The sequence below is a fragment of the Sorex fumeus genome, unplaced genomic scaffold (genome assembly GCF_029834395.1).
Source record: "Sorex fumeus unplaced genomic scaffold, SorFum_2.1 ptg000033l, whole genome shotgun sequence".
NCBI classification, from domain to species: Eukaryota; Metazoa; Chordata; class Mammalia; order Eulipotyphla; family Soricidae; genus Sorex; species Sorex fumeus.
The window spans coordinates 18,469,470-18,491,266 of record NW_026606090.1 but is presented as its reverse complement, the minus strand read 5'-3'; the positions used below and the strand labels follow the sequence as shown (position 1 = coordinate 18,491,266).

The 21,797-nt window shown below is 43.1% G+C and overlaps 1 protein-coding gene across 1 annotated transcript in view; it reads right to left on the bottom strand.

Moving 5' to 3' along the window:
• ZMAT4 (zinc finger matrin-type 4) overlaps nucleotides 1-5,596 on the bottom strand; it is a 478,152-nt gene extending 472,556 nt beyond the window's left edge. The window contains exon 1 of the mRNA XM_056116778.1: nucleotides 5,345-5,596. The gene's annotated coding sequence lies outside the window, so the exon portion shown is untranslated. The remainder of the gene's footprint in view (nucleotides 1-5,344) is intronic.
• Between the last annotated feature and the right edge of the window lie 16,201 nt (nucleotides 5,597-21,797).

Sequence of the window (21,797 nt, the reverse complement as noted above, 5' to 3'; positions counted from 1 at the left end):
GCTCAAGGCCATCGCAGGTATTTCTCTATTCATCTGACCATCCCAAGTGCTCGTACCCACGTGAGCCTGGCTTCCCAGACCCACTCATATTGTACTTACTCTACCTCCTTGCATTCTAGAGTGGACAGAAACACCAAAACTTAGAGCATAAATGTGAAGTCAGTTAAAAATCACTCTGCATCAAAGTGCATATAAAAGAGGGTTCAGTCTGGGATAAACCTGAACTCATCTGCCCAGCTGACTCATTTCTCCAGATGTCCTCCATGAGTTGCTTCTGCAGACAGATGTGGCTTTCCACCTTGTTTGGGCTATACCACCCCTCGTCACTCCTTCCTGTTTTCTCATTCTCTCTCCCTTCTACAAGGCTGTATCACACCCTGGTCACCCTAGCTTTCTCCTCTTCAGCTTCTTTACTCCAAAGTGGTCTGTTCGCCAAACAGACACCCCACTGTGGCTGCTTAGAGAGCTGAGAGCTTTCTTTCAAGCTCCTGCAGGAGGAGGACAGCCCTCTCTTTCTCCTGGTTGAGATCCTATGCTTGCTAGACCCATAAAAGATAAGAACACCTTTGATTTTGACTTCTAGCCAGCTCAGAACAAACCTTCCTGTTCTTTTTCTTCTCAGCAGCCCCCATGCATGTGCTCGCTAATTATGTATTGAATTTTTGGGTTCACATTTCACTAAATCATGCTGTTTCAGACATAGTCAGAGACCTTCAAGGAAAGGGGTATTTGCCAGCAAAGCTGCACCCTGAAGTAGTAGAGGTCAGCTGCTTTCCTCCCATCCAGCATTCTGATTCTCAGTCCCTTTTCTCAGCCTCTGAGCAATGGTGAAGTTTGGAAGCAACTCAAAGGTCCTTTTGTGACAGAAAGAAGTTAGGCTACAGTCTTCAGCCTCCTCGAGTTCTCTGCTTTTTCCCTCCAATGAATCTTGTCCCTATCCATCCCCTGAAGATCATCACAAAGACATCCCAACCTTCCCGTTTTAACAACTTGCGGATGGAAAATTCTTCTTCATACCTAATCTAAGTCCATCTGCTGCAATTTCTGTCTATTTTCTTTCGTTCAATCCTTTCTGGAGATGGAGAACAGCTGGTCGCCATCCTCCATCTAACATCCCCTCCTAAACCCAAATGAGTTATTACATCACCCCTCAGCCTGTTTTTCTTCTGGCATAACTTCCACCATTCCTCCTGAACTGCCTTGAAGATTCTTATTCTGTAAGCTTCACTCACACTGGCCTGTGCCTTCCAGAGCTCTGATGTCCACAGCTGGAGTTCAGACCCAGGTGAAAAATCCAGAGAGAAAATTAGATAGAAAATAAAATCTAAGAGAACCTAGTCCACACCCTGGGCTTTACAGTAATGAAATGGAGCGGCAGAAAGAGCAAGTGTCGTGCCCAAAGTCTAGGGGCAAGACCAAGGTGCTAGACCTCAAATATTGCCATGACAAGGAAAGGGGTGTCCGCAATTTTTCCTAGATAAGGACGAGAGCAGGACTAGCCATAACTGAAAAGCAACGAGTCGTAACAGCCCAGATATTCTCTGTTGGGAAAACAAACTGTCCTCCCAGTCCCACTACTGCAAGAAAATCCACCATGAACATTTTATTTTCCACTAAGAACTCAAGTATTATACGGAGCTACAACGTAGGCTGTTTACACCTTGGTACAGTTAAGTAGATTTGATCTTTTCTAACTCTTGATAGATAAATTTAAGGGTAAGAAGAGAACAACAACAAAACAAAACAAAGATATTGACAAATAAAAGTCACAGCTGCCAGCATTTCTGAGAGTCGTGAGGATGGGGTTGAGGGAGAGTGGGGTGATGCCAGGACAATGGATGATGGGGGCAGGATCTGAAAGAAATCCCAGAGCTTCTAACAGTTCTGTCAGATACATCTGCCCTCAGGGCTCTTGCAGGGTAACTACATCACTCAGGGGCCCTGGTGAGGTCTGCAGACATTGAGCATGTGACCTCACTGCCCCTCCAGGACCAAGTCCACCTAATCCTCAATGCTTAACTTCCCCTAATTAACTGTTTTACAAGGAAAGTGAGCAGGGTGACCGAAATTACAACTCAACCTCAACTGTGGTCTTAATTTACAAGAAAGAAGAAAAATAGGAAGAAAGGGAGGCAGACAGCAATTAAAGTAAAATTGTCCCGGTATTTGCTTGCATATTTACTCCCAAGTAGAACATGAGTAAGGAAAAGTGAGCAATTACTCACAATTTCTACTATGATTTTGTCTAAGTGAAGAATGAAAAGGAGAAATAAAGTGATGAATCTATTTCAGAGCTGACATTTTGAAACCACCTTCACCTGATCTTGAATAGAGAGAAGCATGACGTTCTGACCGCTCCAACTTTCAGGACCCAGACAATTTCCATCCTCCAGACACAAACTCCCTTACCAGGATTACAGGGGAGACCATACCCCACAGAAGGCAAAGGAGGCACTTCACAGAATTCACAAAAACACCTGAAACAATCAAAGTACTCATCTGCTCTCCCCAAATTTAACCTTAAAATAGGAAACTAAATGACTCATCTGATAAAAAAATTGAATATATTTTCAATTATATTACAAGGGACAGTTTTCTTTTACAGTAAAGTTGGGACAAAATTACAAGATCAGAGCAGGCTGGGAAAATGAATATTTACTGATGTGTTTATGATGCTAAGGGATAATAAAATAAAAGAGGTTGGGGATGAATGAGCAACAAAGTGAGGAAGGTACTTTCACTCGCTGGGAAAATTACCCAAGACTAGGAAAAAAAAGAAGTGAATTCTTCATAGTGCAGTGGTTAAATGAAAGAAATCCTTGTCGGTCAATTGAGAGGTGAAACGCTAGATCTATGGAAGTTGCTTATTCGGGGTCCCAACTAAAACGACCATGTTTGATGAGGTGACAAATTTAATTTCCTGCACACTAATCAATCCCTTCATAAACACACAGGCTCTGACTTCACAAGGAACTAATTAACAACACCAGAGATTAAATCTTCCAAGTAGATCCCAATGAGCCAGAGCCGGGCTTTCATGAAGGTGAAGTTACAGTGATCATATTTTGCATTTTGTCGATTTTTCTTCAGCTCCTATTATCCTTTTTTTAGTCTAAAGTTGTTATTTTAGTGATCCTTGTTCCAACTAGGGAAATCCAAGGAAGAGGAAGGAGGAGGAGGGAGAAGGAGAAGCGCTCTTGTATGCCCCACTTAGACTTTCTACAGCTTCCTCTGCGCCCCCTGCTCCCCACCTGCCTGCCTTTTCCCTCTGTGCATGAGTCACCATTCAGGAGTTGGTTTAAAAGCCTTACTTTTAATGCCCTTCACAGTGACAGAAATCTATGAGATCAGTATCAATAAAGGGGACCCCAATATTCCTACCTGTCCCTGATTTTAGACACCCTTCAAACTCAAAAGCCTTTCCTAACTCTTTCACTGCCTACATAAACACCAAGAAGCCCCATTCAAAAGTGACACCCCACACACAAACACACACAAATACACACAAACACATGTGACCTTCCTTGAGTCATTTCGGGGGGTCACATATACAGACAGACTGATGAGAGTATGGAACAAATGTGCCCAGTAGCCCCAGCAGCTGATAAACGTTTTAGAACCACCTCAGGCAAACAAACACAAAGGATTTATAATATGTGGGCTGCAAGTTTGTTTGTTGTCAGATGACATGTGCAGAAGGGAAAGCTGACTGTAACATGAGAAAGAAACAAAGAGTCAGGAGCTGTTGGTGTTTTTTCCACCCTTGTGAGTAGAGCTTCCACAGTACGAGCTCCCAACTGAAAGAGCTGCTGATGGAAGTGGATGAGACTCTGTTGGGGTTAAAGAAAATAAGAATTAAAAAATGAAAGTGCTTCTCTGTCACCTGCACTTCATCAGGAATGAGGTCACAGGCCGGAGATGTTGCTGGGAGATGTCCCACAGAACAGGACTTCTCTCCCTGGACTGGAAATGAAATTCCCCAATCCTAGGTCTAGGACAGAAATCAGCACAGGAAATCATGTGGATTCCCCCAAAGCCTCCACCAAGCACTTCAGAGTGTCCATCCAAGCCAGGGAGATAACCCTGAGCACTACCACAGGCACACACACACGAAGTCCAAGATAACAGGCACACATTTCTGCATGTGAACCTGGGTCCCAGAACATCCACCTTCCAGTCACCTCCCAGTGGCAGAAAAGAGGCTTCTGTGAGAATCAGCAGTGGGTCTCAGAGACACTGAGACCCTAGATGGCCCCACGATTGGGAACACCCAGGGGTGCTGCGGGTTGCACAGGCTGTTGCTTCTAGGCCTGGTCTTTTCATGTGAGGGACCGCTGGCCACAGCAGTGTAGAGTGTATAGTAGCCCAGCACCTGTCCTTCACGATGCACCTGCTCACCTAGACTGAGCACTCTCTGTGCAGGCTCCCTTCCCACCGGTTCTCGGGACACTCCCCTCTGAGAAAATCACTCTACAGGGGATCCTGGTTTCAGGGCAGCGGGTAGAGCCTTTGCCTTGCATGCGTCTGACCTGGGTTTGATGCTGGGCCCCCCATTTGGGCCCCCAGGCTGCCAAGAGTGATGCCTGAGCACAGAGCCAGGAGTAAGCCCTGAGCATCTATGGCACAAACTCACAGATCCCCGCCCCTTAAAAAAATCACAATATTTACAAATCAAAAATTACAAGGAGAAGAGAACGTAGTCCCATTCCCAATATTTACACACCCAAACTGAAAAGTGTTCGGGAGTTTGTGGGGAGCTAATCAACTAATTAAGTGGTCTCTTTTTTTCTGAGAAATGTTCAGACGGTTCTTCACCAAGTTGTGCAGCCCATGGAGGCCCATTAGTTCAAACAGAATAGCTGTCCACGCCGCAGAAACGTCCCTTCTGCCCTACCCAGGGAGGAATAGGAGTGGGTCAGGGTGCAGAGAGAGAAGTTGGAGGAACAACTCCAGGGGAAGGCCACAACAGTTGAGGAAAAGCAGGTCAGGGTACAACCAAAGGCGCAGCTCCTGTGCTGGGGAGACCAAACAAGGAATCTGGTACCCAACCCCCGAGAAGGGGGACCCCAGGACGCAGCGACTGGGCGTGCCGGCGCCCTCAGCCCACAGATCTGCCGCTCCACTCCCCGCATCTCCTCCCGGATCCCGCGCGGTAAACAAGCCCAGCCTGGGCAGCGCTGAAGTTTTCCGAATGAGCAGCTTGTTTTCCCGTGGGTCAAAGATGGTCTTCCCCCTCCCGGGCCACGTTTGCGCCTTTAAACTTTTCTCCTCTCCCCGCACCCCCTCTGCCCCCCGCGGCGAAGGTGCGCGGGAGCAGCCCGCCCCCTCCCCGCGCGCCGGGTACCTTCTCCGCCGAGCCCGGAGGATGCGGTGCGGAGGGATGCAGGCGCGGGATGGATGCTGGCGCGAGGGGCTCCGGGCGCCCAGACCTCTCGGCGGCTCCGAGCTACAGTGCTTTCCCAGCACTGGGCGATTAGCTGCGGCCGCCGCGCCCCGCCCCTGCTCCTGCCATTGGCTCCGCAGCCGCGGGCAGGGCTGCAGCGCCTCCAGCCACCCCGCGCAGGGTCCCTACTATTATCTAAGCTAGCCAGGGGAATAACGCCCGTTTCACTGACAACCTGTAAGGCTCTGCACCCGGCCTGCCTGGGGAAGTAACTGTGGGGCCCTGGTGGGGGGGGAGGAGGAGGGTGACTACAATAAGTGGGGAGTGGGGGAGAGGGAAGACAGAAGAAAGGGAGGGGGCGGAGAGAAGGGGGAGACGAGAGAGAGAGAGAGAGAGAGAGAGAGAGAGAGAGAGAGAGAGAGAGAGAGAGAGAGAGAGCGCGCATTACAGCTATCAAGCAATAAGATTTTGGCTTCAGCATTTTAACTTCCACAAAACAGAACCCATAGCAACAATTTTCTGGCCGTATTTTTTCCCAACTGGTGAATGTTCCTAAGGGCAGAGAGAAACAACGATAGGCTTTATGCCAGTGTCAGACAAGCTCTGTGTAGCAGAGCAAGGTAGGGGTTGAAGGCATATAGTGGTGTTTTCCCAGAAGCCACCCTGGAGGGCATGTGAAGGTCACTTTAGATTTGGGGGTGGGGTGCATATTATGCCCCTTCATTGGAGCTTAGCCATTGGCTAAGCTCACATTTTACCTAAGCTCCCATTTGAGAAACAAAATTTCAAATAAGCTGTACTTAAACTCAGAGAAAGTCTAGGATGTCTAATTGTTCATTGCTTTGGGAGGTCCAGAGAGACAGACATTCCAGCACCAATCATTCTGCATAGAACCTCAATTTTGCTTATTGTGATCCAGCTGTAATCGATTTCTTCGACTTACATTATCAGTTAACGCAAGGGGATAGTGAAGTAAGCCAGTTATTGCGTGTTTTTCCTTATTCAACGAGGAATTGTAAAACACAGGTTTTTAGCTCCCTCTCCTTTAAGGTGTTTTTTAACCTATGGGAATGATGTTACTTGGGGACTGAATTTTAAGAGAAACAAATAAATGATTTAAAAGATTTGTTAAACGCTTTCATAATATCAAGTTCCTTATCAGTTAGAAACTAATCTTTCATCTCTTTCTTACTGGGGTCTGCCTTGCTTCCCATAATATATGGCAAGAGCCCATAGCACATGGGCCTTTATAACTCCTCACAAAGCACCAGCACTCAATAAATGTGCTGCCTGATAAAACCCAAGTCAAAATAAAGTGTGCTCAATCTGAGCATCACAGAATCATCATTTTCCTGTGATTGCACTTCCAGTGTGGCAGGGTGAAGGGGGGCTTCCTGGGTGTCCAAGAAGATAAATCTAACACCAAGTACAGTGACTGTAGCAGCGAGCAGGTTCCCTCTAAACTCCAAGAGCTTCTGTACCCTGTAATACTCAGCCCTTCTCTTAATGCTTCGCTTCTCCCTCAAGCCTCCAATGGAAATGAGAACATAGGGTACACATTTTACTTGTGAGGCATACACCTGAACTTTAAGTGAAGGCCAAAGACATAGTACAGGGGTTTTAGGCACTTGCCTTACGTGTGGTTTGATCCCTGGCATTGCACATGGTCCTCTAAGCACTGCCAGGAGTGATCCCTGAAGCACAGTAAGAAGTGAGCCCTGAGCATAACCAGATATGTACTGATCACTTCCCACCACACACACACACATACATAGACAGACACGTATACAGACACACACACAGACACAGACACAGACACACACACACACACGAAAATTACCCTTAAATTATAAGCATAATGGTTTTCACCAAAAGGACAGTGCCATACATTAGAATCAAAACTAGGACTCGAGGTAAGGTAAAGGCCCTCCCATTGATCGTCGATTTGCTCGAGCGGGCCCAGTAACGTCTCCATTGGAGACTTTGTTGTTACTGTGTCTGGCATATCGAATGCTCTCGGTAGCTTGCCGGGCTCTCCGAGAGGGGTGGAGGAATCGAACTCGGGTCGGCCATGTTGGCCACGTGTAGCCAAAACTAGGACAAAGAACATATTTTATATTTCACTCATTTGTCTAGATACAAAAAAATGCAATGATGGAATTAAATTTAACTATTCATTTAACATGGACTCTGTCCCAGAAACCAACAAGTTCAGACATGGTATCAAACCATAAAAATCACTTTTATGATTTTAGCAATAAATCTCTTTCAACCTCTAAGCAAAAGCAGGCTTTAGTTGTGCGCCCTCACTCTATCTCTCTCTCTCCAAAAAAAAAGAAAGAAAGAAAAACTAAATTGCAAGAACAATCTTGAGCACCTATCAAAGGTTCAGTTGTCCTCAAAGAAAGGAAACAGTTCAAGTGATTCTTTAGAATGCTTTGTCTAAAGCAGCATATCCACACATGTATGCTTTGCCTTTTGAAGATCAGAGAGCTGCAATAGTTGTTTGTGTCAGTGCCTTTTAGACTGCCTGATCATAAAACATTCTCTTTGAAAGAAGGATGATCCCTTTGTGTCCCATAGATCAACTGCTTAATTCTGACTTAGAAAATGCATATTAAGTATGCAGATTCCACTGGTACTTGCATTTGTATTAAATATCAATGCCATACAATTTAAATTCATTGGGGTATGAAATGTACCGAATTCCATTTTGTGGGCAGTGCTTTGGCAAAGCAGTCCATTTTGATTTAACAGTTTCAGTGCATTAGTGGCCTGAAAAGCTTGGGAGGGAGGGAGTTCCATTTTGAGTAATTAGAGGAAGAATGTGGGTTCTTTATTAAAGCACAAATTGAATAGCATCTGCTGGAACTACCATCTTTCTTGTGGGTTACTACTTGCTGCAACAAATTACCCTGACCTATAGTAGGAGGTTGGAGAAATCCTGCGTTTACTCTTCTGTTTATATCATCTTCTCAGTTATGATTTATTTATGCCAAATTCTGTTCCTAAAAGGGAGAAGAGGAGAATAAATCTAGGCAATGCCAAGAAAAAGGAAATGTGTGAAAATGGGAGAAAAAAAAGGGTGACTTTCAACATGACATCTCTGCTAACTGAGTTGAGCCACATGTAGTACCAGTACAGTGAAAGCATGCATTAGCAAGATTTTATTAACTCACAATTAGGTAATTTTTCAAAAAACTTCTAGCACTGCTTCTCAAGTAAAAAGACTTGGAGGAATATCCTCACAGCTTTCTGTTCTAGCTGATGGGTGTTGTGAAACTTCATGTAATCTAACTCCTTCCCCTCCCACCCACCATTCCACCCCCACAAACCAAACCTTTGGAGCCAGTGACATTTCTACTAAGTACAAGAGGGGATTGTGATTGCCAGGAAGGTGTCAGTCACCATGAACCACTTTTAATGATTTCATTAATTACTAATGAGTCTTCAGAAAGTTGGTATTTAAATAGACAGAGCTCCATGAGGTTTGAAGACAGCAACAGATATTGAATTATTTTAATTATTATATATACTGTTTAATAAATGCAGATGTTTCTGTTGGCTTGAGTCAGGATTATGTATATGATTGAGCCACAGTTGCAAGTAACCTGAATGTGAGAAAGACAGAAACAGAGTTGAACAATTGTATTGCACATCTAAATTCTGTTTTGTTTCAATTAAGTTCTTCGTAAGAATCATGGAATCAACAACAATGAAATATTACTTTGCTGGCACTAGAGCAACAGTATATCCAGAAAAATTGCTCACTTTGCATGGGGCTGACCTGTGTTTGATCTCTGGCAATATATGGTCCCCTAGCCGCATCAGGAATGATAACTGAATGCATAATCAAGAGTAAGTCCTGAGCACCAATGGATATGACCCCCTGAAAAAATTATTATTTTGTCACTTTGTCATACCAATAATAGAAACAACAAAAAAGAGTCAGAAAGGATATGGAGAGAAAAGAAGCCCTTTGGACACTATTGGTTGGAATATAAATTGGTTCATCCATTATGAAAAATTATATGAGTGCTCTCAAAAAATTAAAAGTACAGGGGACTGGAGTGATATAGCACAGTGGGTAGGGAATTTGCCTTGTACGTGGCCTACCCGGGTTCGATTCTCAGCATCCCATATGGTACCCCGAGCACAGCCAGGAATGATTTCTGAGAGCAGAGCCAGAAGTGATCCCTGAACATCACCAGGTGTGACCTAAAAAAGCAAAGTAAAGTAAAGTAAAGGCCCTCCCATTGATCATCGATTTGCTCGAGCGGGCCCAGTAACATCTCCATTGGAGACTTTGTTGTTACTGTGTTTGGCATATTGAATATGTCACGGGGAGCTTGCCGCCTCTCCGAGAGGGGCGGAGGAATCAAACTCGGGTCAGCCATGTTGACTGCGTGCAAGGCAAACGCCCTACCGCTGTGCTATCGCTCCAGCCTGTAATGGAATATTAGTCAGCTAAAAGAAAACAAAAAACAAAATTGGAAACCTTCTATCCGCAACAACAACTAACAACGTGGATATGAGGCAGGCAGGAGATAGGAAAGGGGAACCTGATGATGTGGAATTCCTGAGGAGTAATAAAACTAATATCTCTAAGTTTGTCAGGACCCACCTATGGACACAAGAGCTGAGGCCTAATAAGACCTTTACCTGGAACCAGCACAGGCCAAAGATTCTTACCTAGGCTCAAAGCCCCACATGGGGCAATTTGGGAAAAACCCTATGAAAGCCAAGTTGAACAAAGGAAGCACTCCTGTACACTGCCCCAGCCCATGTGCTGCTTGTGTCCATGTGTCATGGTCAAATGCATGTTCTGCATCCCCTCTCTAGAGATGTGTACTTTCATTCTTCCATATCTAATGCTGAGAGGTGTACTAGGGATCTCTTTGCCTATGGAGAAACCCACATTCTTTCTTGAGTACTTTACTCTCTCTTCCTTTCTCTCCCAACTTCCCATTCCTCAAAAACATCCAAATAAAATCTGCTTTGCTTCACTGCTTGTCTCCTCCTAAAATTCTTTTCTGTCACAAGGCAAGGACCCAAAAGACATGTGTAAGGTCTCGGACTGACTTTCCTTTCCTGCGAAGGGAAATTCCTCATTCCAGCCTTAGTCTGCAGCTTCCCGAGAAACCAGGTAGTGAGGACTAACTCCCATGGTGTACATAACAAGTGGGCCTTGGGTGTGGCTTGATGATACCTCATGGGCTATACAGGGGTTCATTGCATCCTGCACCAGTTCTAGACTTCACAGCCAGTCTCAGGGTGGCAAGGGTGGATTGGGAGAAAGTAACTCTCTCTCTCCCCTCCGCTTCACATAAATCAGCTGGGAACGTCCACCAGCATGTTTCATGAAATAGATCAAGCAAAGAAATATGAACTGCATAATTTCACTTAAACATTACATAAAAAACAGAGAAACTAAATAAAATAAATTAACAGTTTTAGACACTTAGTGGTTACCAAAGAAAGGAAGATAGATGGGCAGAAAACTACAAAACGAGTTTACCTTTTATATGATGAAAGATTAAAAAAAAAGTAGACTTTCAGTGGTGAACTTAAAATACACAGACACTAATTTATAATGACACATACCTAAACTTGTAGGTTTTGATTTGACATTTCTTCTAAATATTTTTAAGACTATGGTGCTGAAAGGTTTCATTAAATCTTGTCCAGCAGTGTACAAATTGGCAGGACTTGGAGAAGTGATTTTTGAGTGCAGAGCCAGGAGTAACTCTTATTTATTTATTTATTTATTTATTTATTTATTTATTGGATTTTTGGTCACACCTGGTGATGCACAGGGGTTACTCCTGGCTCTGCACTCAGGAATTACTCCTAGCAGTAGCTCAGTGGACCATATGGGATGCTGGGAATCGAACTCGGGTTGGCCACGTGCAAGCCACACACCCTACCTGCTGTATTATCACTTCAGCCCAGAGTAACTCTTAAAAAAATTTTTTTTAATCGAATCACCATGAGATACAGTTACAAAACTTTCATGTTTGAGTTTCAGTCATACAATGATTGAACAACCATCCCTTCACCAGTGCACATTCTCCACCACCAATGTCCCCAGCAATAACCACCCTTTCCAATCCTCCCCATCTCTATGGCAGACAGTTTCCTCCATACTCTCTCTCTACTTTGGGGCATTATTGTTTGCAATATAGATACTGAAAGGCCATCACGTTTGTCCTTTATCTACTTTCAGCACACATCTCCCATCCCAAAACGATCCCTCCAACCATCATTGTCTTAGTGATTCCCTCTCTATTCCAGCTGCCTTCTCCCCGAGCTTATGAGACAGGCTTCCAACTATGGAGCAATATTTGAGCAAGGAGTGACCCTTGAGCATCACCGGTGTAGCTCAAAACCCAAAAAGGAAAAAAGAAAGGAAAGTCAATATGCCTTTATGAGGCTGGCAGCTCACATGCATTCCCTTCCAAACTAAAGTTCTGCCCACAAGAGCATGACTTTTGAGGTCTCTGCTTTCCGTGTCTCGAATATTAATACAGAAACCTTCTTGACAAAGCTCATATAACATATTTACAATATCTTTCACGCATAATTTTCTTATTTGTAAATAGTGATAATAAAGCTTTTTTTTCTATAGTTGTTAAGAGAATGATGGTAAATCAACACACAAAGACTAGACAGATATCTAACACTTGATAGGATGCAATAATATTTTGGTATGGATCAATATTAATAGGATAATCATTTTGCTCCATAGACAAGAACATCAGGTCTCTTCTTGGAAAGGTTGAGAGGGACAGAAAAGATACTCCTGGTGTCAGGTACAGCTTTGATGAATAAAGTTTCACTTTCTGTTGCCAGAGTAAACCTCGGACTGCTGCAGTGCTGTGTTGTTAGGGAACAGAGGGGGCACTGAGGTATACTGTCCCAGCCATGAGCTTGAATTAAGATTCCTCTACATAGCCTACTCCAAATAATGCCCATGTTTATTTTAGGGCTGGAGTGATAGCACAGCGGTAGGGCGTTTGCCTTGCACGCACCCAACATGGCCGACCCGAGTTCGATTCCTCCGCCCCTCTCGGAGAGCCCGGCAAGCTACCGAGAGTATCTCGCCCGCATGGCAGAGCCTGGCAAGCTCCACGTGATGTATTCAATATGCCAGACACAATAACAACAAAGTCTCCAATGGAGACGTTACTGGGCCCGCTCGAGCAAATCGATGATCAACGGGAGGGCCTTTACTTTACTTTACTTATTTTAGTAAATAAGCTTCAGTGTAATTTAGTAAATAGCTATTTAGTCAATAAGTTAATGTTACACACTCACAACAAGTAACATTGAGTTACCAGGTGGGTGCTCCATATTTATGAAAGAAACTCAGACTAAGTCTCTCCTTTGCCTTCTGTTTGGGTTCCAAAGTAAGGTGGTCTCTATCTTCTTACTTGTTTGATATCTTTTCCCCTAATCCTCATCACCCCATACTAAAGCCCTTTGTGAGTATGCTTATTTTGCCTCTTGAATTTCCTCAAGCTGTTGCATTATTTCCCTCATTCTGCCTTCTCCTGGAGAGATTGAAGTGTTCCTCAAGACACAACCCATCTCTTCTCCTCGCACTACTACTTGCCTGACCACTTCAATTTTAGTGAGTTAAAATTAGTTATGTTGTTATTTATATTTCTATTAGTATCCATATGGCCATTTTCATATGGATACTATGCATTAACTTTCTTTAGTAATCCTTTCACAACACTTCACACACCACCCCCAAACCCACAGCATGAGAATAATGTGATCAAATATTTAGAAACTCCAACCAGGAGAGAGTCTGCTTTAACAAAACGGTGGATCTCTCAGCATTCAGTTCCTTTAAGTGTTCAGGAGGTGTTGGTGGTATAGTGGCTAGCATAGCTGCCTTCCAAGCAGTTAACCCGGGTTCGATTCCCAGCCAACGCATCTGGATAAACGTTTGGGCTGGAGCGATAGCACAGCGGTAGGGCGTTTGCCTTGCACGCAGCCAACATGGCCGACCCGAGTTCGATTCCTCTGCCCCTCTCGGAGAGCCCGGCAAGCTACCGAGAGTATTTCACCCGCACGGCAGAGCCTGGCAAGCTACCCGTGACGTACTCGATATGCCAAACACAGTAGTAACAAGTCTCATGATGGAGATGTTACTGGGCCCGCTCCAGCAAATCGATGAACAACGGGAAGACCGTGACCGTGATTGTGAAGTGTTCAGGAAAGAGTGGAGCAGCCCAGTTTGTCCCGTTGGCCATCCACAGGCACAGCAGAGACAGGAACATCTCAATAAAGACACTTTACTCCCTTTTTCTTTTTCCAACAAGAAGGGAGTCTGAAAAGTTCTAAATGTCTCATTTTAGCATAAGACTGCATTTAAATTACCTAGAATACATAATAAACCTTAGCAAGGAAACATTGATCTGTCAGGAAGATACATTTGAAGGAAGTATTCTCTGTATTTGTTCCTTTGAAATGAAGAGAAGTTGGAGGAAGATAGGGGCAGCAGAGCTGAAAGCAGTTGGATTTGTAAGGAAGGTAATGTAGAGAAGGAATTCCTGAAGTTCCCTCCATAGTAGTCACTGTAATTACATATAGGCATTGGCAGAAAAAGTAAATTAACTGTTCTACACAAGTCTCTTTTTCTACTATATGATAGAATTCATTAATACTGAGGGTTTTCTAGTTGGAAATGGACCACACACCTTTCCAATCAACTGTGGAACAAGCAATAATTCACTTTATAATGAAGCAGGAGTGATCGATATAGCAATACTTCTAAATCATTGAAGAAAGACAAAGTTTTGCTTAACACATTCTCTTCAGGATGGCATCAAGTGTCTATAATAGACAGCTCTCAAAAATAATTCATCCTCCAAGGGCTTGTTGTATATTGCATACCTTCACCTTTTGTTTTAGAAGTTACCTTAATAAATTTTTATTCAAAGACTAAAAGACAAAAATGAGATTAAGTAGAAATGATAGTACATAACAACCATGGGTTTGGTATTCCAGTTTATTTTAGGCATATACAGGTTATTGAATTCCTTCAGCTTTTCAGGATTGCAGGTGGATGTGTCCTAAGTTCTCATGCATCTTTCTTGAGCTGCTTTTCCAAAGTTGGGTATTGGATTCCTCTGTAACAACACTCAAAACTGTATTTCCCTCGACTTCTTCCAACAAAAAACATGTCTGGGTCTTTTGTCCTGTCTTTGATAAAGGTTCTGGATCTCTCTTATCAAAAGGGAGGTGATAAAATTTCACTATGCTCTAGTCAGTAGTCCTCACCCAATAAAACACCCTTTTCTTTAATGAAAGATGCTTCTATTTTGTTAAAGGAAGAGGACGCTTCCTTTGACTTCATCATAGGATTATTATCACTGCTTCCTAGTTTTCACAGTTTATTCCCTGGTGTTGAGAGTGGGAATGACCAATTACTGGTGACTCTCCAGAGGCCAGGGGAGAGTACTCGCTTAGCAGAGAAACTGTCCTATGACATACAGGAGACAGTCTTGGTATGTAGACTGGAGAGCAGTGCTAACTCCTCTGTGGACCTAGGAAACACATAACCTCTCTCCTCTTGCTGGAATAGTCCAAATGAGAGTCTTGAAGGTGAAGCTTCACATTTCTGCCAAGTCTCCCCCTAGTCTTTCAGTTCTATGTGTTAATTTCTGATCACTTGCTCCCTTTTCCTTACAAGTCTTGCTCTCTTCTCTTCTGTTTCTTATGATTATGTCTTTATTTTTCAGTTTTCAATATTAGACTATCATGATAAATTCCTAAAAGTGTCTTTTTCCTCTTATAAATCAGCTTACACAGATAATTGATTCTTCTAGAGGAGACAAAAATCTAGCCAAATTCAATCAATAAAATTCCACCTCTTTGCTTCAATTCCTTAGAGAAAAATAAAAAGAACAAATGTAAATTTTAAAAAGATTTAAGCTAAGGCTCCTGGGATGTGACTCAACAGTAAAGCACATGTCTCACATATGTGAGACCATGTGTTTGATCTCCAGGATAGAAAGGGGAAAAAAAAGATTTAGGGTAAAGGTGTTTGTGGTCACAGAAAAATAGCTATAAGCATTATATTGATTTTTCTTAGATGTGGGCTATTTTCAAGAAACCTCGGTAAATGACTCTTTAGTGATGAAATTTATTTAAATAAGTTCCACTTCAAAGCATGCAGAATAGGAGATATCGGGATTGGGGGTGGGGAGTGGAAAGATCAAGCAGAGTAGCATATGAGAAAGAAAAGAATGATAGTGCCAACATTTCAGCTTAAATCTTCTTAATATCAGTTTTAAAATGTCTGAATGAAGGGGATTCAGAATTTAGCTCTGCTTTTTAGTTATTAGAAAACTGTTAAGAAGAGCTTAGATTTCCAGAGGAAAGCTGTAAAATCAACACAAGCTCCTTAAGACAGGCTCCACAGACCAAAATATTGGAGGGCAGGAAAAAAATGAATTTGCCAATGTATTTTTAGCAATGTCACTGCTATGATTAGTAGTGGCCTTTAATCTCCCCTCACCCCCCCTTGCTTTCAAGGCACTGCCAGACTTCTGTGATCTACAGCTTCTATGAACTGGTGTTTCTTTCATTGTCCTTCCCTCTTGGTCCCACTAAGAGGGACATTTGTGTCAGAAAACTCTTACTGCCCTTGTAATAGGCACACTGCAATGACCTCATCTGCATGATAAGAGGACAAATGTTGCATATTTGTAAGTGGTAATATTAATTGAACAAATAATGAGTTGCACCAAAAGGTCATCTGGGATTCTCCATTTTAACTACTTAGGGAAATATTTATTGAGGTTCTAAAGTAAATGTAGAGCTTCTCCAAGAGTATGCTGGGAAAATACTACTGGAAACTTCACCCTGATACCAAAATTCTTCAGAAGCGGTAGTGTAGGTGGGGAAGGGTCATAAGAAAAAGCTTTTCAAAGAGCCCTGACAAACGGGTAGGGCGTTCGCCTTACCCGCGGCCAACATGGCCGACCCGAGTTCGATTCCTCCGCCCCTCTCGGAGAGCCCGGCAAGCTACCGAGAGTATTCGATATGCCAGACACAGTAACAATATTAGACAGAGCAGTAAATACTGGAGGACAGCAGATTACCAGATATCTCTTCTGGGCCCTGTACTGAGCCAATTCCACCTGGGCAGCTCAGGAGTGGGCAGGCTCTCTCTGCCTATTCCAGATGAAACCCTGGCAGCAAGTAGCTTCCAGAAGCAAAACCCAGATATGCGGGTTCCAGGACTAAGACTTCAGGCCACATGGCAGCAGTGGAGATGGGCAGTCCCTCTTGATCTCCCCGTCCACTTGGGGTCCTGGCTGTCACACCCATGATCAGTCTAAAGGTGCCATCTCAATGCATCAATGTCCTTGACTCCCAAATGAATCTCAAAATGGATTAGCTCCCTACAAAGATGCTCTGGACCCCAACCATTTACAATTTTACAATTTCAGAAGCACACAGCCGCTTTTACCATCGCACGACCTCTCATGATATTCATAATAAGCAATAGAAAATAAATTATCTAGCATCTGCCCCTGGCAGGCAGGCTTGAATGATGGTTGGAAAATTAAACAATACAAACCATAAAACAAACCATAATGCCCAAAAGAAGAGAGAGTATGGGGGAAATTGTCTGCCACAGAGGCAGAGGAAGGGCTGATATGGGGTTTTGGTGGGGAGATACTGGGACATCGGTGGTGGAAAATGTGCACTGGTGGAGAGATGTGTGTTCGTTTATTGTATGATTGAAACTCAAACATGAAAACTTTATAACTCTATCTCACAGTGATTCAATAAAAAATATTACTTAAAATAACAAGAATGTTTCTTATTCAATGCATAAGGGCAGGGACCTGCAGATAGGGCAATTTTCTTGCACATGGCCAGTCCAGATTCTGTCCACAACACCCAATATGGTCCTAGAGTCTCTGCAGGTGTTAGCTCTGAGCACTGCCAGGTGGGTCCCAGAAACAAAAACAAAGCAACAAATCAAAGACATAATGGTAATCGAAGTTGAGGGCCACATGGTTCTGGCTTTCTGACCTGACCAGAGCATAAGACCTAGTCATACTATGGTTCCAAAAATATTTGTTGAAGATTGAGTAGTTGTCTCAGTGTCACAAAATTTTAGCCCACCTACCATGACCTTTAATTTCTTGGAGTAGAAATCTACATGTTGGTAGCAGATAATGACTTCCTTTCTTGATTTCACATTTATCAATTAGAAATACCTCCTAAATTTCACATATTTATAAGTTCCCATTCACAGAAAAAACTTGACAGTTACCTTCAAATTTTTCAAGTTATCTCCTCCAATATCTTCAACTTTCAAGGGGTCCATAACATTCCCTAAAACTTTCTTAGAAGGAGCAGTGTATGTGTTTACTAAAAGCTTTCTTAGCTTTTACTTTTGGAAGACCATTTGTTTCATTGATAACCTTTACTTGCACCAAATAATTGCTACAGCATTGGTGCTAAGCGATCGGTAAGGAGTAGCAGTTTTTGGGAACGATTCTAAAATATGTGTTTGTACTACTCAGCCTGGACTACCATAGCAGAATATAAAAATAGGGTGATTTAAAACACAACTATTTCTTTTTATTTTTAATTGAATCACCGTGAGATATAGTTACAAAGCTTTCATGATTGAGTTTCAGTCATACAATAATCAAACACCCATCCCTCTACCAGTGTACATTTCCCATCACCAATGTCTCCAGTATCCTTCCTGTCACCCCCACCTCACCCCCTGACTCTATGTCAGGCTCTTTTCTTCTTACTCTCTCTCTACTTTGGGGCATTATGGTTTGAAATACAGATATTGAGAGGCCATCATAAACACAACCATTTCTTTTCTAGGAGGCTGGAAGTCCCAGACCAATGTGTGGCAGAATTCCAGGGACAGCCCCTTCCTGATCTGCAAACAGCTGCTTCTAGCTCTGTCCTCACAGGGGGAGAGAGAGTCCTCTAGAGTCTCTGCTTCTATCAAATCAGGTCCCATCTTAGAAGCTTAATGCACTTTAATCGCTTCTGAAAAGACTTTATCTCCTAAAATCACACAGAGGGTCAGAACTTCTCCTTATTGATTTGGAAAGGACATTCCCCAGTTCATAGTGATATTCTTTGATCTAGCTTATTAGAATAGTTTGAATAGAATTCTTCCTGAAGATAAAGAAAAGGGAAAGATGACATCCAAATAGCTGATACATTTCAAATTGTAGTTGTTTGTGAAGTCTATAAACTAGTTCTTTTCCTTTAATGTTGCCTCTCCTAATTTTTTCCTGAAGCTATCACCATTGTTTACTCATTTTTATGTTAGAACAATCTAAAAACAATAAAAATAAAACCCCACACTGTGTACATCAAGTCAATGTCCTACACTATTTGCAACTTCCCCTTCATATTTTTATAGTCCTCTCATTTATGGTCTCTAATTATATCCTCAAATTTTGGAGCCTCTTCCAAAAGCCTGGTTTGTATACACCTAAAGTGGACATCCTCAAGTCACTTAAAGGACTCCTCAAGTTACCTCAGATTCCTGGTGTGCTCTATTCTGGCAATCCTTTTACTCTACCTCATTGGCACATAAACAGACATGCTTAAGGTATGAGGAAGGTCCTATAAGAAGTAAATTCTCAGTGAATGTTATAGAAAAAAAATGATATTCTGTCAGTCTGACACAGTTATCATTTTCAGAGAAGTTCCTACAAAAAAAAAGATGTATCCATTTTTGGCACATTATTTTTAATCTTCAAGTGTAATCATCCGATTCAGATTGTTACATATTCAAATGAATCAATGTTCATGGCCAACTTAGTGTTAACAAGGACACTGACACTACTGATGCCTCTTTTGTCACATGTCCCGAGGAACAGTTCTTCTCCAGTGTCAAAAACATCATGATGTGATTGATGCCTTCTTGTCTCGGTCAGAAAAATGATGTCGTACTTGATCTTTCACGCTTGTAACATAAGTTCCTCAATGGATGCACCTGATGACAGCATACGTGCATTAAAAATACAGACAATCATTTTTGTCTTTCTTCATTTTGGCTGTCTAGTTTGGCCTTGAGATTTTATCAGTCTCTCCTTCCTCATCCTTCTCAACGCTGGCATATTGGTGACTCCTTCAGGGTTAGGTGAATGAGACCCATTGTAATTACTGGTTTTGGCATATCGAATACACAACGGATAGCTTGCCAGGCACTGCAGTGTGGGCGGAATACTCTCAGTAGCTTGCCAGGCTCTCCGAGAGGGATAGAGGCTTTTGGGGTGGTCTCTAATTACCCTCGTAGGTGTTCCCATGGTTCAAACCATATTTGAACCCTATCAAATATGGTGCTACAATCCTGGAAGACGTGTTATAATGTGTCCTGCAGCCGTTTTGCATCTGCGTGGCTCAGAAAGCATCCTGAAGTGTGGCACGGCTGGGTAGTAGAGGTAGTGGAGGTAGTGGAGGTCTGCTGGTGAAGTATTTATCTGGTACTGGTAGGGGTAGGGTGGGTCTTCTGTACATAATCCAATCCCTAGGTCTCTAGCAGTTGGTAGAAACAGACAGGACAGGGTAGGGTGGGGCTCCTGGTTTTAATCCGTTCATCACATGTGTTTGGTGGGAGCAAGCAGAGGATCTCTGTGCATTGAGCCTGGAGTCCAAGGTCTCAGAGTTCCATTTATCTTGTTCTGTGGGGGCTTCAGTCATGCGTGAGTCTCAGCATGAGTGTCCGGAAAGCGTCCTGGAGCGTGGAGCCGGCTGGGTAGTGGAGGTAATGGAGATCATTCGAATACCTAACAACCGAATTGGACGATTACACTTGAATAAATGTGGCTCACTGCTGGCAGTTTCTATCTTCGTTATCTACGCACCAACTTCCAATTATGATGAAAGAGAAATTGAGAAGTTCTACATGGAGCTGGAGAAGTTCTATAAAGAAGGCAACACCTTCTACAGGATCATTGTTGGTGATTTTAATGCCAAGATAGGACCAAGAAGGTCAGTCATAGAACTCCACATCAGGACCCATGGCCTAAAATAGAACAAACAGGGTGAGAGACCATCTGAGTTCATCATGTTGACCTAGACAATCCATGGTAATCATGGGAGCCTCCTGGTGGACAGTTCCACAACGAAATTCACCACATCATATTCAATCGATGGTTTTACCTGACTGATGTCGCTGTTGTCCCAAAATTTCAAATGAGATTAGACCACCCTCTCCTTCCTGAAAAATTCTACTTCACAGAGCGGGTACAAAGGGCTGCAAAGTTTAAGAAGAGAACTCCCAGAACGACCACCAACTGGGAGCTCTTTAGCACTATTGCTGCAACATGGGAAGATGCCGTCATTGAAAACGTTGACAAGGAATACAATCACCTGGTTCTGCACCTCCATGATTATGTGAGGAACTCCAAGAGAGACAGCCACAAAAAAATGCCTGTCTTTGAAAACTCTTCAGCTTATTCGCCAACGTTGTTTGGCACATGCCTCAGGCAACCGCAAGCAAACGTACAAGCTTGCAAAGCAGTGCAGAGATGCGATAAAGGAAGACCTCAAAGAGAGAAGAGCAGCAGTGCTGGCAGATGCAGCAGAAGCCAGGAAAAGCATTTGCAATGCCCACCTGTCCTTCGCCAACTACAAGACAAAGATAACTGCCCTCCGACATCTTGATGGATGTATCACATCTTCCAGAAGGGAAATGGAAAAAATTATTCATGACTTCTACTCAGATCTCTTTGATAGCCATGTCCATCTGCCCACATACCAAATTCCGCAGGATGGATATGTCATTCCCAATGTTCTCCCTTCCGAAATCTGACATGCCATTTCATTGGTAAAGAAACAAAGAGCATCTGTCCCAGACAAGGTCAGACTTGAACACCTGAAGAATCTGCTGTCAGTACTCATCAATACATGGACTCGACTCTTTACAGCTACCTGTCTGAATGCAAGGTTCCCCATTAGGACTGTACTACTGTACAAGGAAGGAGACATCCACGACATTGGCAACTATTGCCCAATCTGCCTTTTGTCTGTCATCTACAAGCTGTTCACTCGAGTCATCCTGAATAGGATTGGCAGAACACCACATGAAGAACAACCATGCAAGCAAGCTGGTTTCCGAAAAGGATTCAGCACGATTGGCCATATCCACACGATAACCAAGCTCATTGAGGTTTCTCGGGAGTTCAAGATGCTGCTTTGCCTAACGTTCATTGATTTAAAGAAGGCCTTTGATTCTGTTGAGATGGAAGTGGTCACTGAAGCCCTAGTCAATCAGTGTGTTCAAACTCAATACATCAGGATCCTCTGTGAGCTGTATTACGGATTCACTATCAGGAACTCACCATTCTACAAAGAAGTGATTATTGATGTCAAGAGAGGGGTTCGGCAGGGTGAT